This window comes from Pongo pygmaeus, chromosome 8 (assembly GCF_028885625.2).
Source record: "Pongo pygmaeus isolate AG05252 chromosome 8, NHGRI_mPonPyg2-v2.0_pri, whole genome shotgun sequence".
Lineage (NCBI taxonomy): Eukaryota > Metazoa > Chordata > Mammalia > Primates > Hominidae > Pongo > Pongo pygmaeus.
The window spans coordinates 4130949-4148262 of record NC_072381.2 but is presented as its reverse complement, the minus strand read 5'-3'; the positions used below and the strand labels follow the sequence as shown (position 1 = coordinate 4148262).

Sequence of the window (17314 nt, the reverse complement as noted above, 5' to 3'; positions counted from 1 at the left end):
TGATCTTGGCTCACGGCAACCTCCACCTCCCGGGTTCAAGCGATTCTCCTGTCTCAACCTCCCGAGCAGCTGGGATTACAGCCATTGCGCCACCAAGCCTGGCTAATTTTGTGTTTTAGTAGATACGGGGTTTCTTCATGTTGGTCAGGCTGGTCTCAAACTCTCGACCTCAGATGATCCACCCGCCCCTGCCTCCCAAAGTGCTGGGATTACGGGCGTGGGCCACCTCACTCTGCCAAAATTAAGGCATTTTGAGCAGAAAGGAATGAGATCCCAAAGGCATCCTTGAGAATTCACACTTAAGGAAACCCCCTGAGGTGGACAGATGTGGCTCACACAAAGGCCGTGGTGGAGCAAAAGCATCTGAAATGGAGTCACAGTTGAGATGGAAAGAAACAGGACCCAGTGAGTAGGGCCTCCGCTAAGCCTGAAGGTTGAAGTAGGATGGCTTTGGGTCCATGGTGTGGGCGTGCTGGAGCCTCTCTCAACCTGGGTATCCAGCCCCGTGTCCTGGGGACAGTGACTGTGGGAGAAGATTTGAAGCGCCATTGGAGGGCACCTGAGCTCATTTCGGGCATGAAAATATCCTTGACAAAGTAAACAGTGACTTTGTTCAGGACTAGTTCTGCACCGGTGTCAGTGACCAGACCAGAGTAAAAGCCTCAGCAGAATTCGGGAATCTGGTGCCCTGCACCTGATGAGCAGCTGTAGCTGGTGTATCCACAGCCCAGAGGCTCCTTAGCCAGGCTTGGAGTCAGCTGTGGAACCAGGTCTCTGCCCTGCAGCATCCTACTGAGAGGCCTCACGTGTTTCTTGGGACTGATGAAATCCTCCAGCCTCATGGGGTATGTCTGCTTTCCAGCTCCCTGTGAACGTGCACGAGAGGCAACCTCAGGACTTCATGAGGGTCTCGCAGGAGTAGAACCTGGAGAGGAAAGAAGAGCATTCTCCAGAAAAATGAGAGGAGGCAATGGGGATGTGTGTGTCCTTATTGGTGCGTCCAGGCTAATACATGGGATTATTAGCTGCACGACCCAAGTATACTTTTAATTAATGCCAAACACAAATGATTAAGTTACTTTTAACATTTTAATAAAATGCTTAACCAATAAATTAATTGATAGAAAAAAGAGTCTAAAAAACAAAACACCCATTAAATCCAAATAAAGCAATTAACTGATCCTTTCACTGACTCTTATTTTGTCACCATATACAGATGGTCTAAGACGCAGATCCCACTCAAATCTCTAAATATGCTTCCACTGGTTTAAGAGAAATATTACTTATTTTAATTAAGATTTTTTAAATATAAGGTCACACTTACACCCCGCCCTTTGCCATAGTTTCAGAATGATTTATTTGTGTTTCTGTCTGAGCATCGGTGAGCAGTGCTTGCTAACACCTTACATTTTTCTGTACCCCTGAATATTCAAACACCAAAAGCCTTGTAGAGACATCCAAGTGCACTAGGGGATGTCTTCATTTTATTCATCTATAAAATGACAGCCAATATTTCAATCTGGAAAATGACTTCCACTGTTGGATTTCACAAGATTTTATATTGTGCCTTCTTTTCAAAACTATTTTCATTATTAAATTAATATACAGAAAGTTTGGAAAAGATTGGAGGAGAGCTCCCATTATTCCCCCCACCCTAGCGGAACTGATGCCATGCTTCTAGTTTTCTTTCTTGTGTGCTTATCTTTTACAAAGTTGGCCTAATAAATAAAAGCCAATTTGCATCACAATTCTTCACCTAGCGTGATTTTCATTCCAGCCACGCCTCTTTTGTTTACAGGCAGTAGAGACTTACCCAGGCTTGTTCAGAAAAATGATGACGTTGGCATTACAAGATCAGCACCATGAGTTCCTGTGGGAATATCAAGGTCAAGGCTACTTTCCTCATGGTGCTGTGAGGGTAGAGAGCGCTCTCATCTCTGCTTCTTTCCATGTGCCCGCTCCACCACCTCTCTCAGCATTCTTCCCTAATATCTTGACCAGTGTCCAATGATGTTCCCATAAGAGTTGATTTGGCTTTATTAACGCATTATTAATTAAAATAGTTTGGATATTCGTTCTCCCAAATCTCGTGTTAAAATGTAATCCTCAGTGTTGGAGGTGGGGCCTGGTGGGAGGTGATTGGATCGTGGAGGTGGATTTCTTATGATTGGTCTAGCACCATCCTTCCGTGGTGCTGTTCTTGCAATAGTGAATGATTTCTTGTGAGATCTGGTTGTTTAAATCCAGTGGCACCTCCCCCAACCCTCTCCATTCCTGCCATGTGAGACACCTGCTCCCCCTTTGTCTTACCCCATGATTGGAAGCTTTCTGAGGCCTCCCCAGAAGCTGATGCCAGCCCTGTGCTTCCTGTACAGCCAGCAGAACCATGAGATAACTAGACCTCTTTTCTTACAAATTACACAGCCTCAGATATTTCTTTATAGCGATGCCGGAACAGCCTACTACACCATCCCGTTTCCAAGGGATATTAAGATGTTTCAGGTTTTCCTAAACCAAGAAGTTTTGCTCTGTTGACCTCTCTCTCTCCCTCATACTCTCTATCTCTATCTATCTATCTATCTATCTATCTATCTATCTATCTATCATCAATTTATCTGTCTATATATTTATATCTATAGATATCTCTCTATATAGGTATCTGTATACAAATACACATATGCTTCTCAACTTACAGTAAAGTTACATCACAATAAATCCATTGTTAGTTGAAATTACTTTAGGTTGAAAATGCATTTGATATACCTCATCTACTAAACATCATAGCTTAGCCTTGCCTACCTTAAACATGCTCAAAACACTTCGATTAGCCTACAGATGGTCAAAATCATTCAACATAAGCAAGTGTTAAATATTTTATGCAATCTATTGAATACTGTGCTGAAAGTAAGAAACGGCATGGTCTCTGTAATCCCAGCATTTTGAGAGGCCAAGGCGGGTGGATGTCTGAGGTCAGGAGTTCAAGACCAGCCCGGCTAACATGGTGAAACCCCAAAATCCCACCTCTACTGAAAAAAAAAAAAATTAGCCAGGAGTGGTGGCGAGTGCCTGTAATCCCAGCTACTTGGGTGGCTGAGGCAGGAGAATCACTTGAACCCAGGAGGCGGAGATTGCAGGGAGCCGAGATGGCGCCACTGCACTCCATCCTTGGCAACAAGAGTGAAACACTGTCTGCAAAAAAAAAAAAAAAAAAGAAAAGAAAAGTCAGCATGATCATGGTCATGTGCGTTGTATGTGTACTATGGTAAAGTAGTTTCTGACTTGTGATAGTTCAAGTTACAATGTTTTGACTTTATGATTATACCTATGCAACCACTCTGTTTTTCACAATCAGCACAGTATTCAATAAACTACGTAAAATATTCAACACTGTTTTTATATAAAATAGGATTTGTGTTAGGTAATTTTACTCACCTGTAGGCTAAGGTAAGCGTCCCGAGCACATTTAAGTTAAGCTAGGCTGATCTACGCACCTTGATGGGTTAGGGATATTGAATGCATTTTTGACTTACTGAGAGAGAGAGGGAGTTGGTGAGTTTAATGACGGGATGCCTAAGAGGGAGCCATAGACTGGCAAACTTAGTTGGATTAAAAAAACAGAAAAGGTAAGGAAATGGATCCACCACTACTAAATGATCTAGAGTATCTTGGTTGAGAAAAAAAGCAGTTTGAGAAATAAGATAAGAGTAGAAGAAGACGTTGTGAGCTTAGGAAAGGGGAGTAGTGCTGGGGTTCCTCCGAGGCTCTGACAAGGAGTAAAGGAATGAGATGGAGGGAGCAGGGGAGGCAGAAGAGGGACCGGATGATTACAGGAGGAGGAGGGCAAGGCCAGGAGAGAAAAGAGGTTGCCTGGGACAGATTCACATGGGTGTGAAAAAGAATGTAGAGAATTGCGGCAGTAAAAATAGAAACTCCTGGGAAGCCTTATGAATGGGGCTGGGATTGTTTAGCTTCATGAATGGGAGTGATGAAAGCTTGAACAATAATGACCTGGAGGCTCCTAGGAAGGAGAAGGTTTGTGGGTCTGCTGGGAGGGTCTGGAGAAAAGCAAATATATGTCCGCACCAAGCTGAAGGGGGACACGTCTTTCACATGCTTGGAAATGGGAAAGTGGCCAGGTTGGATAAGAGTCAAGAAGGAGAATGAATTTTCAAAACCATTGAAATGTCTTGACTGGGACTTGGCAATCGGATGGGATCACTCTCTATGTTGGGAAACTCGGGTGAAAGGAAGTGATATAAGGAGAAATGAGCAGTTTTGTTAAAAATGACATTTTTCTCCCTGTCATCCATCCAAATGATTCCATTGTCAGTGATATCCCTTTCCTCTCAGCCTCAGACCCTCCCTTCATATTCTGTCCTCTTCCTCTGTGGCATGCGTCATTTTCTGGCTGTGAGTCATGCACTTTTCTCTGTATTGCTTTTGAAATGTGATGGACGAATTCTGTCATGTAATTAGTCAGAAGGGGTCCAAGTGTCACCTCTCCCTTCTTTTTGCAGATCCCTTAATGTCTAGCATGCAGCCAAGCACTTCAATGTACACAAAATATTTACCAAATAATCTGAATTGTCTGGTTTCAGACATTGTTTGATTTATAAACATTGCTTTGGTGCAGGTTAAAATGAATGAACAACTATCTTTCTTATTTCCACACATATCTGGATTATAATTAAATCTAATGCAGTGGCATTGTTAAGGACCCTGATCTACATATAGGGGGAAGACAAGGGACCACAGTCCTTCAGGGAACATATTGCAACACGCCAATTATTTCTATCATGTGCAGGCATTATAGTGCATAAAATTCAAAATCCCAAGTAAGACGTCACCTGTGCCATCATCTCAGATTAAGACTGGAGTTGCTACTGTGGTGTGTGTCAGAGGCAGCACTGCATCCCCCTGCCTTGAATTTACGACAGAGGAGGCAGAAGCCAGGAAAGGTACAAACATGGGCCTTGGATTACCATAAGGCACAATCAAATCCTAGCACTACCTCTGACTGCACAGGGAAGGGGAAATTATCTACTCCCTCCGAAACTCAGTTTCAGTGTTTATAATATTGAAACACGGTAACTAATATCGACTCCATGGAGTTGGGGCAACAGTTAAGTAAGAAGACATGTAAAGTGTTTAACACACTATGTGACTTATAAAAATAGCTTAATAAGTGGAAGTCATGGTGATTTCTTCGAGTAATTATAATTAAAAATAAGTGTAAAGAGGCCGGGCATGGTGGATCATACCTGCAATCCCAGCATGTTGGGAGGCCGAGGAGGGGCAGATCACTTGAGGCCAGGATTTCGAGCCCAGCCTGGCCCACATAGAGAAACCCTGTCTCTACTTAAAAAAAAAAAAAAAAAAAAAAATAGCTGGGCATGGTGGGCGGCGGGCACCTGTAATCCCAGCTACTTGGGATTACAGGAGTAGCTGGGATTATAGCTACTGGAGAGGCAGTAGAGTTGCTTGAGGCAGGAGAATTGCTTGAATCAGGAGGCAGAGGTTGCAGTGAGCTGAGATAGTGCCACTGCACTCCATCCTGGGTGACACAGCAAGGTTCTGTCTTAAAAGAAAAAAAAAAGTGTAAAGGAAATTTTCAGGGCTTTAACAGTTCTGGTAGAATGTAAATAATCATCAAATAACCCATAAGGTCCTTTAGTCACAAAATGCTTCTCAGTAGCTAGGGCACCTCCTCACAGGTTCCTTCGTAGGGAGTCCATCACCACATATTTTTATCACATTTAACCTGAATGTTGCATCCCCTAAGTTACAAATAAAGTTTTATTCGTCCATGGATTTATGTCATGGGTAAGACTGATCTATAAATTTTGAGTTGCCGAGTTACCTTTTTAGGGTAAGCGTATCCTTCAAACCCTGCTTTTTAATGTGAGAGTACTGGTCAATCTGTAGTTTGGGTTTTGAACAGAGGACTATGCAGAGGTGTCTTCTGCTCTCACAGTGGAGGACACAGAGCATCTCTAAAGACACATCCCATGCATTTCCTTCTAGAACATCTGGCTCAAATGACACATTTTAATCAACATAATTTCTTCTTTAATCCCATGGAATTTTTTATTTCTTTTTTCTTCCTTTATCATATGTCTCTAATACAATAATAAAAACCTAAGAGAAAAAAAGTATCAGCTTTGAAAAGCATAAGCCCCAAATTCACTAACTATCCAAATGTCTAATTGATACTTTATTATACATTAAGGAAATGAGCTGAATGGCAAATTAATTAGAGGAGGTGAACCAAGATATATTAAAGCTAAAGAAATTTAAGTTTACATTTTTATTGCTTTGTATTTTAAAAAAGGAAACAGTTTTCAAGCAGCTAGATATTTGTTGATAATTAAGTACAAAACTGTCATGATGTAGGCAATTAACAACAAAAACAACAACAACAACAAAACCTTCACCTTGGGAACATTTTATGTTGTTACCCTAAAATCTCAATTCCTGATAGACATTGCAAAATGTCAGCACGGCCCACATTCCTGAAAGCTCTTGAAATGATGAATGCGGTATCGAGACGAAAGCTGAGAGGGTGAAAGATCACTGCACATCCCTGCACTGGCAAGGCACCCATATAAGAGGAAATCTGTTTATCAATGCCAATTGCTCCTGCTCTGCTAATGATTCCAAAATTCAGCAAGAGTTGCAGAGAGCTGAAAGTACACAAAACAAGTCAGTTACTTTGAAATCCTTGAGCCAGAGCTAAGCTTACCTCAACGCACATCCTAAAAACATCCAAAATGCAATCCTCTTATGTAATCTTGGCTCTTAGAATTCCCTTTGGCAGAATGAGGAGGGCCATCTTCTGTTTGCCAGGAAAATGCACTTCAAAAGCACAGCCTACCCCGCTTTCTACTATCTTATTTCAAAGCTCTAGTGCTTATCACTTGGACCCCTGCCTAGAGAACATTGTGAATTCCCATAAAGATGCATTAACACAAGATAGAAGAATCTGCCAGTCTGAAGGCATCTGCTGTTTGTCAGCTGTCATTCCATGAGAGTTTCTCTTCTGGATGTCAATGGCCAATGACACTGGCCTCACTTCTAAACATGAGATTAAGGCTGAGATCCCAGGTCAGGGACACAAGCTGACTTCAGCCTTTTCTCGAATCTGGACTTTGCCACACCTCCACTCTGCGATAGCACACCTTCACAGCTTTTGTGAGGTCACAGCATCCACTTGGATTCGGCACACACATTGATTTTCAAGGGCCCATCACAACTTGCAATTCTGCATAGGTGTTTTCTCTAAATGGTAATAATAACACATGAATTATTATACTATTGCTGCTTGACAGCCCTTTTCCTGTGTGTAGTGGTTTTGGATTATGGCCCACAAAGGCCATCAATTATGCTAGAAAACTAAGGAGCTGGAGGAAAATCACAGGGCAAAATGTATTTTGAGAGACATCATTGTCTAGACTCAAATGTCAGCCTTGGCACCCTCTTCTCAGCCTGGCCTAGATCCACTGTTGGGCAAGTTGATTCTAAAAGGTCCATTTCATTCCCCTCCATGCAAAGCAATGGTAAACAATCAAGTATGTCAAAAATGTTGTTGAGAGTGCATGTTTCTTTGGGAATGATTACATCTTAGCCGTAGCTCATGAGACTCAGGTCTGGATGGAAAAACTATTCCAGTGGAGGATTTACAGAGAACAATATAAACATAGATGACAAAGCAAAACAACAAGACGGGTATCTCACCTTACAAATTACATACATCATGGCTGGGCACAGAGGCTCATGCCTGTAATCCCAGTACCTTGGGAGGCCAAGGTGAGTGCATGACTTGAGCCCAGGAGTTTGAGACCAGCGTGGACAACATAACGAAACCCCATCTCTACAAAAAATACAAAATTAACCTGGCATGGTGGCTTATGCCTGTAGTCGCAGCTATTCAGGAGGCTGAGATGGGAGGATCACCTAAGCCCAGGAGGTCAAGGCTGCAGTGAGTCGTGATCACGCCACCACACTACAGCTTGGGGGGCAGAATGAGACCCTGTTACACACATACACACACAAATTACAAATTATATACATTAAAAAAATGCCTTGTATGTATCTCTATGCATTGAGATTTTGAGTGAATTTGTTTTCTTCTATACATTTCTCTATATTTTCTAAGTTTTCTATAATAAATAAGCAGTACCTTGGAAATTCTTGTTCTGACTTTTCTTAAACAAAAGATATGTTGAAAGATTTCACCCAAATGAGAACTTTAGTTGAAATATAGAATCTGAAATAAAAATTAGAAACATGGTTTCATAACAACTCACTTTAACCTATTTTCTAGAAACAGAATGAGGAATCTATTAAAAATTTTAAAATGAAATTTCAAATTCATACTAGATGTTTTAAAAGTAATAAAATATTACTCTTAAATATCATCTTTCTAGTCTTAATTTTTTGGATGTTTTATTTTTAAAGCAAGAACTTTTTTTTTTCTCTGTAAGTGGGATTGGAATGCTGTTCATCACAAGAAAACTCAAATATTTTAGATCTTAAAGATAGAGGTTGCACTGTGCAACTTCCTTAATTACACATTAGGAAGCGGAGGACCAGAGAGAAGCAGTGATCTAAGGTCACATCATAAGCAAGGCAGGGCCACAGCTCGGGTGGGCTTGCTCCCTCTCCACACTCTTGGCCTGGGTTTTGCTGCGATTCTGGCCAAATCTCTAGAACGCCTTCTATGCATCAGTCACTGAATAGATCCTAAAGGCTTTGACACAAAACGGGGTTGGAAGTGGTCATGAGGTTATTAGATGCCTCTCCCAGGGCATGAGGGAGGAGACCACTTTGACTTATCCACACAGCCACTGATTTGCAGGGAGACTCACACAGACAAAACTATACACCCACCAACACAAACACACTCACCACACACACTGCAAGGGTTTACTACTAATTCCAAACACATGTATTTGGAAAACTAAAATACATACAAAGTTTCCAGAGTTCTGCTTGTAACTAGAAGGGTATCTGCTCCTGAAGTTGTGGGGAGTATGGGAACATCCCTTAACTGATGGTTCTCACTTAAAAGGATCAGATAAAGTCCACTGAGACCACTCCTTTTTTTTTTTTTTTTTTTTTTCTTTTTGAGATGGAGTTTCACTCTTGTTGCCCAGGCTGGAGTGCAGTGGTGCGATCTCGGCTCACTGCAACCTCCACCTCCCGGGTTCAAGTGATCCTCCTACATCAGCCTCCCAAGTAGCTGGGATTACAGGCATGCATACCCAGCTACTTTTGTGTTTTTAGTAGAGACAGGGTTTCATTATGTTGGTCAGGCTGGTCTCAAACTCCTGACCTCAGGTGATCCACACATCTCAGCCTCCCAAAGTGCTGGGATTACAGGCCTAAACCACTGCGATGTAATCCCTGCCTCTTTTCTTTCCAGTCAGAAAGGTGGTGTTGCTGATGTGGTGGAAAAAGTAAGGATTTAGAAACCTAAAGATGATAATATAATACATAAATCTCGCTTCATTCAAAAGAATGTGTGCTCTTGAGCATATCACTAATTTCTCTGAATCCATATTTCTGTAAAATGAGGATAATATTACATTTCTCACTGCTCTATCATAAAAATTATACATGCTACATATATATAGCCTATTATGGGTTGAACTGTGTCCTCCCCAAATTCCTGGGTTGAAGGAGGTCATCAGGACCTCACAAAGTGACTGTATTTGGAGATATGGTCTTTAAAGAGGTAATTAAAATAAAATCAGGTCAATGGGGTGGTCCTTAATGCAACATGGCTGGTGTCCTAGTAAGAAGAGGAGATCAGGATATCAGACACACGTGGAGGGAAGATGATGTGAAGATATAGGGAGAGTATGGCTGTCTGTAAGCTAACGAGAGAGGCATCAGGGGGACACAACCCTGCCGACACCTCAATCTCAGACTTCCAGCTTCTAGCATTGTCAGGAAATAGATTTCTGTTGTTTCAGTCGCCCAATCTCTGGTGCCTTGTTACAACAGCCTGGCAAACAGATACACAGATGTTCACAGAATAAGTGCTCAACAAATCACAGAGGCTATGTTCACCATGATTATTACAGATTTCCATTGGTAGCGAAGAATGTTGGTTCTGAACTGTACATTAGTGACCAAAGATGAGAGATTTTTGCAATTCAAATTGCAACTCACTTTATTCACTTCCTGTTTACTCCATCCTTGCAGAGAGTGTCACATTTAAGTTTCCTGTTTTTACAAAAATTTTATTATTATTATCTACAAAGTATTTTTCTTTAAATTTTTTTTGTACAGAGGAAGAAAATAAAATTGTACCAGGAAGATGAAAATCAACCATAAATTATATAAGAATCTGCACCAACAGCTAGAAAATTAACTATATCACAAAAGCCTACCCTCACCATATGAGCTATTGAGGTCTAGTAAACGATTTCACACGAAAGGACTTCAGCCTCCTCGTCTCTAAATTACGGAATTAGGTTGAATCTCTAAAATTTCCTTCATCTCTGATTCCAAGGCTTGGTATTTAAGACCTCACTTAAAGTAGCAAAACAAGAACATCCACTGATATTCCGGTACTCCAGCAGTGACATACTAGATGACTCTCAGCTATAGCCAATGTCTGGAGAGGAAGTTCAAAAACTGAATAAAGAGTTAAACACAGGAGATCAGGACCAGCCTGGCCAACATGGTAAAACCTTGTCCCTACTAAAAATTAACCAGGCGTGGTGGCAGGCCCCTATAATCCCAGCTACTCAAGAGGCTGAGGCAGGAGAATCACTTGAATCTAGGAAGCAGAGGTTGCAGTGAGCCGATATTGCACCACTAAACAGCCTGAGCAATAGAGTGAGATTCCATCTCAAAAGAAAAAAAAAAGAGTTACATATGGAAGAATGGATGCTGACCAAGTGAAAAACATCTTTCTATTTTATCTTATGGAGTTCAAGTTTGGTAAGAACAAAAATGTATTAATTAGCGACCAATTTCTGAATGAAAAAAAAATATACCATCATGCATTGCTTGACAACAGAGATAGGAGAGATGAGTTCTGCAAAATGTGTCATTAGGCGATTTCATTGTTGTGGGAACACCATAGAGGGAGCCTACAACAGCCTTACCTGGGCTTTTGTCCCTGGCTACAAACCTGCACAGCATGCAACTGTACTGAATACAGCAGGCAACTGTCACTCAACGGTGAGGATGTGTGTGTCTAAACATATCTAGACATAGAAAAGGTACAGTAAAAATACAGTATTAGAATCATATGGAACCACTCTTGTATATGCCATTCCTCTTGGACTCAAACTGTGCTATGTGGTGCAGTACTGTATGTACATGTACATAATACACTTTCTATAGCTGTGCTCAGACCCTGTTCAAGGTCTCAGACACGACTTTACCTATCATCACATTTTTATACAGAAAGATGGCTTCTCATTTAGAAAACATCATTGCCAACCAAAAAACTTTCCCCAGTTAAAGACATATAATATATATGTAAATGTGTATGTTTATACATACACATGTGGTTCTATGCATACATGTAATATATGATATATTAAGGCTGATATTATGGACATTATAGATAGCATCGTATATATATATATATATATATACACACACACACACACGTGTATACAATTTAAGTTTAGAGTTAAATAAATCTGAGTTAAAATTGAGGTTCTGCTATGTAATGTGTACATGCCATGAGAATTAGTTTCCACTTATTCTCATCTGTAAAATTATAATACTGCTTAATGAAAATATCTCTGTGAAAAATAAATAAAATATGGGTGTGAAGAGTTTAGCATGTGTCACATAATATACATTCGATGATAGTTAAATGTTAATTTTTATTACTCTTGTGTTGTCACTATGTTTCTTTATCTTTTGGATAAATAATTCCAATATCTGTGAATTGGGGATAATCAATTACTCCAGGATAGAAATGAAGAATCTTTGTAAGCAGCCAGCCCAGTGCCAGGCAAATGGTGAGTCCTGCCTAGATACACTTTCTCCTTAGTCCTTCCTCTCCTCATTAGAGGAAGGGGAGGCTCCTAAATAGGTCAAGGAAGGGGAACATACCTGCCTGTTCCTCCAAAAGTCTCCAACTGCTCAGCTCTGTCCCCAGGCCCCTGGGTGTCTTTTGCTGGGTGCAGCCTGCATCAAGGTGGCCACAGCTTCTGCCCTGGGGCAGGTGCTTTAACCAGAAGGGAGCTCCAGCTTCTTTCTCATTTTAGGAGTCCCTTCCCTTCCCTTCCCTTCCCTTCCCTTCTTTTGCCTTCTTTTCCCTTCCCTCCCCTCCCCTCCCCTCCACTCTCCTTCCCTTTCCTTTCCTTTCCCTCTTTCCTTCTTTCATTCTTTCTTTCTTTCTTTCTTTCTTTCTTCCTTCCTTCCTTTCTTTTTCTTTCTTTCTTTCTTTCTTTCTTTCTTTCTTTCTTTCTCTCTTCCTTTCTCTCTTCTCTCTCTTTTTTCTTTCTTTCCATTTCTCTATTTCTCTCTTTCTCTCTTTTTTCTTTCTTTCTGTTTCTCTATTTCTCTCTTTCTTTGTTTCTTTCTCTCTCTCTTTTTCTTTCCTTCTTTTTTGAGATAGAGTCTTGCTGTGTTGCCCAGGCTGGAGTGCAGTAGTGCAATCTCGGCTCACTACAACTTCCAGCTTCCAGGTTCAAGTGATTCTCCCACCTGAGCCTTCTGAGTAGCTAGAAGTACAGGTGTGCACAATCACGCCAGCTAATTTTTTTTTTTTTTTTTTAGTAGGGATGGGATTTCATCATGTTAGCCAGGCTGGTCTCAAACTCCTGACCTCAAGTGATCCACCTGCCATGACCTCCCAAAGTACTGGGGTTACAGGCAAGAGCCACTGTGCCTGGCCAGGAGCTCATTTTCCTTACCAATTCTACTTGAATATTTACATGGATGCTTTTCCTAATTTGCCAGTAAGATCTGTATAATACTGGATAGTAAAAGATTCTTTCTCTTCCAATGTTTGCTCTACAAATTGCCCTGCAACCGATTATCTCAGAAACACTTGATTTTTCTTTCTCTCTTTCTCTTTTTGTCTGTCTCTCTGTCTCTCTCTCTCTTCCTCTCTCTCTCTCTCCCCCCGTCTTTCTCCAACATTCCTACCACCCCTAATTCTGTTTTGGTGACGGAGTGGCTTTACACACCTGCGCTGTCCAACACACTAACAACTAACCACCCATGGCTATTGAAAATAATTTTTTAAAGATTTTAAAGTTTTAGTGTCTCAATCACATTCATCTCATTTCTAGTGTCCCAGAGACATATGTGGCAGGTGGCTCCCATATGGGAAAGTGCAGATAGGGAAAATTTCCATTCACACAGAAAGTTCTATCAGACCACCCTCTCCCAGCCTGCTCGGGCCGTTAGGTAGGAATAGAGCTTGGAGGCTGAGGATTAAGTGAGGAAGTTGCTATTGTTGCATGCAAGCAGCTGGCATTGCCGCCTGTGCCATGAGGCTTGCCTCTCGGACTCCAGCCAGAGTGCCTCTGTTCAGTAGTTTTAACGGTCATATCTGTCTGGGTTAGACTGCAATCATTCCAAATTCAGTTTAAGTCAGCTTTGAGATATGTACACCAAAATACTCGATATAAGCCAGAGTTTGATTAATGGAAATATGGAAGCAGAACAAGACAGGAGATGTCTGGGCCACTGAGTGCCAGTCAGACAGCCAACGAAAGATCATGTTCATTTCTGAGCAGACAATCGAATCAGAACCCTGGCTCTGGGGCCTGTTCAGAGAAAAACAGAACTAAAGAGAGGACACGGAAGTGTATTGCACAAGATGACTAAAGAAAGTCTAAGTCTTTGATCTCAGAAAGAGAAGTTTAGAGGCACCTGATAAGTGACTTCAGATAGCCAGCTGGTAGCCATGACAACGGTGAACCCCGTTTGTTCTGGGGCCACAAAACAGAACTGGGAGGAATGGCTAAGGCTGTGCACAAATAGATTTTCTGGCTAATACAAGGAAGGACCTTCTATAATGGCCAGTATTCTCTGAAAATAAAATTGAACTTCTCAGGGAAGTTTCAGCTTCTTTTAAAGAATTCTTCTGGATGGAGAGTCAATGGTTAAGAAGGTTGAAGGTGAGAGTTGAGCCTCAGACTTATCTGGATTAAGAGTAAGGACTGTCGGCAGGGTGTGGTGGCTCATGGCTGTAATCCCAGCATTCTGGGAGGCCAAGGCGGGCAGATCACTTAGGGTCAGGAGTTCGAGACCAGCCTGGCCAATATGATGAAACCCTGTCTCTACTAAAAATACAAAAATTATCTGGGTTTGATGGCAAGTGCCTCTAATTCCAGCTACTCAGGAGGCTGAGGCAGGAGAATCACTTGAACCCGGGAGGCAGAGGTTGCAGTGAACTGAGATCATGCCACTGCACTCCAGACTGGGTGACAGAGGGAGACTCCATCTCAAAATAAAAAAATAAAAAAATAAATTAATAAATAAATAAATAAGAGTCAGGACCGTCACATCCCTTTCAGGTCTGTTTCCTATGTCTGCATCTTCTGGAAAAGCTCTCGCTATATCTAAGCACTAAACAAATTCATGTCTCTGAAACAGTCCATCCAATGTTTGAACCCCAATACCGTTCAACACCTAATGGTATAAACAGGTATGTGTTCAACACACAAAATCTCCAAGGAACTAGTATTATCTCAATAACTCATAGGGATCTCAAGAAATGACTGCCAGTAAAGGTCATCCTTTCAGGGAACTTGTATTTGTGAGAGCATTTTCTTGTTAGGTCATCCTAATTAAAAGGAATGGAAGGGAAAGGAGGGGAGGGTGTCTTAGTTTTCTGGGGCTGCTGTCATGTAGTACCACAAACTGAATGTCTTAGAAGAACCGAAGTTTATTGTCTCACAGTTCCGGAGGCTGGAAGTCCAAGATCAAGGTGTCAGCAGGGTTGGCTCTTCCCGAGGGTGTGCAGGAGAATCTGTTCACAGCTCTCTCCTGGCTTCTCATGGTTTGCTGATGATCTGTTTCATTCCTTGGCCTGGGGAAGCATCACTCCGAACTCTGCCTGTTCCCTGTGGGTGTGTGCATGTCTGTCTCTGTGTCTGAATTTGCCCTTTTTCTAAGGACATCAGTCATATTGGATTAGGGCTCACCTTCACGACCCCTTTATTTCATTTTATTTGCAACAGGTTCTTGCTCTGCTGCCCAGGCTGGAGTGCAGTGGTACATTATCAGCTCACTGCAACCTCTGCCTCCCCAGCTCAAGCATCCTGACCTCTTTTAATTTGATTACCTCTGTGAAGACCCCATCTCCAAATAAAATCACATTCTGAGGTATTGGGGGTTAGGACTCCAATATATCTTTTTTTTGTGGGGGCGGGGGGATAAAATTTAATGTATAACAACAGGAAAGCGAAACAGTCTTACTAGATACCTAGAGAAAACCACAAGAAAATAAACAGAAAGTAACTCTAACGATTAACTTTCTATAATGGAAAATCAAATCAAATAATTTCCTCACTTAAAACACTTCAGTTGCTTCTCATTGCCCTGGGAATCAAGTTCAAATGCCTTCCCTTGCCTCCGGGCGCCTGGCTCTCCATGGCCTGGTTCCTGTTTACCTCTCTATCTGTATCTTCATGCGTTCCCCTCTGCACACTCAGCTCTGGCCTTGCTCACTGTCTGGGTTTCTGGAATGTGCCTTGACTTGCCAGCTTCAGCACTGGGAACACTGGTGTGCCTCTGCCAGGGGCACTTCTTTCCCACCCTCTGCACCTGCCTGAAACATCCTATACTTTCGGGTGCAGCTCTCACTTTTCTTACCTACCCATAGACTGGGCCAAGCACCTCAGTAGGGAGCAATCACAGCCCTGAGTATCCAATGGGTGAGACGAAGCTCCACCCCAAGCCCGTGCCTTATATCCCCAACCTGAAACAACCCCATGTGCACTAAGTGGTCATGAGATCAGCGTACTGGGAGAAACACTCACCGGAACAAGCCAGCAGTAAAGACAAGCCACATGCAAAGGCAGCCACCCTGATGAATCTTAAACTCACTATGTTAAATCAAAGGAGTCATACTTAAGTGCACATGGTGTGATTCTGTTGATATGAAATACAAATGCAGGCAGAGGCAGTGTTTGAAGAGCCCATGAAGGAACTTTCTAAGAAAATGAAAAAGTCCCTTATCTCATTCTGGGCTTTGCTAACATGAATATATACAATAGTTCAAAGTCATCTAATTGGACATTTCAGAGAAAAACAATTTAATATTCACTTTTTACTGCACTGTCTTTCTCTAAGCATCTCTCCCCAGCCTGATAAGGCATTTGCTCTCAGCAGAGGCCTATAGAAGTCATCCACGCCTCCAGTTTTTAAAAGCAGCTTTTCTTGCCATGTGTTCTTCTAAGCTGCCCCTCTGGGTGTGACTTCTGGCAGCAGCTTCTGGACTGACACATTCATCCAGGCTTCCAAAGCTGGGCTGCAATGGCCTCAAGTGATGCCTCTGTTGCCTGCTGAGACCAGGCTTGTCCTCACCAGACCTTTGGAAAACACTGGATCTCAACTCCATTTATGGGAATTATTCCACTTCCTGTTAGATTGCATTTGGGAAATAGTTTGGAGTGCCACCTCCCAGTGGTGTTTTTTATTCCTTCTGACTAAGCGTCTCTCTGGATTCTTGGTGAATGCTCAATCTCTGCAAGGAAGGAAGGAAAATGATAGATAGAGGAATGATAGATGTATGCATACATACAGGCAAAAGCTCCAGTCCCTCTCAATATGTTCTTCCCTCCATTCCTCAGCAAAGCACCATGATTCATGAGCATAAAAGGCCCCAGGAAGAATGTTTAATGTTGCATGGTGTCATACATGATATTACATGGTTTCCCAAAGCACTATCAGAAAACTGTATAGACTAAACAGATACTGACAATAAACGGATGCCGTACAGACAACATAGAACTCCCGCCATTTTAGGTACTCAATGGGAGGGTTTAAATGGGCCTTTAAAAATCTTCAAAACACCAAGATTTAAAGAAAGACTGTGACACTTAAGCTGTTCATCCCATTGCCCTACATTTAGGAAATGGATATGTTTCCTCCAGAGTCTTTCACTATCATATTTAAAGAAAAGAAAGAAGGGGCTGCGATAAACACCATACGTTATTTACCAAAAAAAATTCTGGGAAAGGTTGTTATAATGACTTTATATCCTTGCATAATTTCTCATGTGAATCAGTCAGGGGCCCAATCCATTAGAATGTTAAAGGGATTCAAAGAGAGGAAACATCAGGTAAGGTAAGATGTATAACCACATCTTTTTTGGTGG

General features: G+C 41.8%; 1 long non-coding RNA gene across 1 annotated transcript in view; it reads right to left on the bottom strand.

The window, feature by feature from the left end:
* Nucleotides 1-6297: 6297 nt before the first annotated feature.
* Nucleotides 6298-17314, bottom strand: part of LOC129006436 (uncharacterized) — a 59215-nt gene continuing 48198 nt past the window's right edge. Inside the window, exons 5-10 of the long non-coding RNA XR_008491999.1 lie at nt 11121-11222; nt 10177-10230; nt 8180-8266; nt 7735-7870; nt 7179-7278; nt 6298-6683 (exon numbers count right to left, since the gene is read on the bottom strand). This is a non-coding gene — a long non-coding RNA (uncharacterized LOC129006436). The remainder of the gene's footprint in view (nt 6684-7178; nt 7279-7734; nt 7871-8179; nt 8267-10176; nt 10231-11120; nt 11223-17314) is intronic.